General features: G+C 50.5%; 1 protein-coding gene across 1 annotated transcript in view; it reads right to left on the bottom strand.

Moving 5' to 3' along the window:
* Window positions 1-1436, bottom strand: part of LOC100549543 (transcription factor E2-alpha) — a 28665-nt gene that overhangs the window by 26117 nt on the left and 1112 nt on the right. The window lies entirely within an intron of this gene.

Genomic DNA, 1436 nt, shown 5'->3' with positions numbered 1-1436 from the left:
TCTGAAGAAAAAAAAAAAAAACCCTCCTGAAAGGGAAAGTTAGTACACATCATACTGAAAATATCAGAGGAAGAAGGGCTCCATCCCTGCCTGCGTGCAGAACGGCTCGCTGTGAGCTGCAGAATGCTCAGACCAGAAGATGGCATCAGAGCAGGAAGAAGCAGGCAGGAACAGACTGGATCCAGACATCAAATTTGAAACCACTGCTTCAAAACACAAAGGGAGCTGTATGCTGTGATCCCCAAAGGAAGAACCAACTCCAGCAGTGTTCTGGGCAGAGCTTTCGCTGCTGTCAGCGAAGTCAAAAAGAAAAGCTCCTGCTGCATGAAAGGCAGGATGCTGCTTCCTCTTCTGAGACCTGCAGCTCCCATTTATTTAACAGAAACAGAAATTCACCGAAGGGAATATTAAAAGTAACGTGCTGAGGGCTGTGCTGAGGTGCAAGGTTCTTGTTCTGCCACTTCAAAGCGTGGGGGATTCCAGAGCAACAGAGCCAGATGCACTCAGAGCACGTTGCACAAAGCCTGCAGCTCTATTTGTCAGCATGCACTCTAGTAATTCTGCAAGGGATCCGAAGAACAGCTTCTAACTCGACTCAGCTTACAACTAAAACAATCCTGAAATGACTCAGAGCTCTGTCCCTCCTCCCTGGGGAAGCCTGGCCCAAAACAAAAGCACCGAGGGGTTAAAGAGAGAAACTTTTATCCCGACGCAATGGGGGAACGAAGCTGCTGCAGCTCAGTGGTGCTGAGAGGGTCAGAAAACAAAATGCAGCCAAAAAACCCCACTGGCAAAACTCAGCAGGTTGTGCTTCCAGCAAAGCACGAGGCACAGAGATGGTGCTCCAGCAGTGATGAAGCTGATGTGACTTCTAATGCACGAAAGAGGAAATTTCTCTCTTTCCAAGTGCAGAGCAAAAGCTTTGCTTTATCGTGGGGTTTTTTTTTTCCTGATACACCAAGACTTAGAAAAGACCCAAAAGAAAGAAGTTTTGGCACAAAACTGTAGAAATCAATCTCTTCTGGATGTGACTGCAGGTCCTGGTGCTGTGAGCACGGCGCTGAGCTGGGAATTCCCTCCTCCCACACTTCTCCCCACCCCTAAAAAGCAGGGAACCACGAAGCCACGAGCGATTCCCACGCTGCCCACCAGCAGCCACACAGCATTTTCTGTACCCAGGGCTAACAGAACAGCCCCACAGAGCCCTCATTTGCTACTCAGGGACACTGTGGGTGCAGATGGGTTGGATGCACGCAGCCCATTCAGGGCACGTGGCCGCCAGGTGCCCACTCTCTGTGCTCAGCTCAGCCTTTGTCTCTGTGCTGCCAGCATGCTCCCTCCTCCTGCCTCACTCAATCAGTCTCCTCCCCTCTGCTCTCCCCATTTCACATCCGCCAGATCCCAACAACTTGGGAAGCGAGGGACAAAAGGCAAAA

The sequence above is a fragment of the Meleagris gallopavo genome, chromosome 30 (assembly GCF_000146605.3).
Source record: "Meleagris gallopavo isolate NT-WF06-2002-E0010 breed Aviagen turkey brand Nicholas breeding stock chromosome 30, Turkey_5.1, whole genome shotgun sequence".
Taxonomy (NCBI): domain Eukaryota; kingdom Metazoa; phylum Chordata; class Aves; order Galliformes; family Phasianidae; genus Meleagris; species Meleagris gallopavo.
This window is presented reverse-complemented; position numbering and strand designations above follow the sequence as displayed.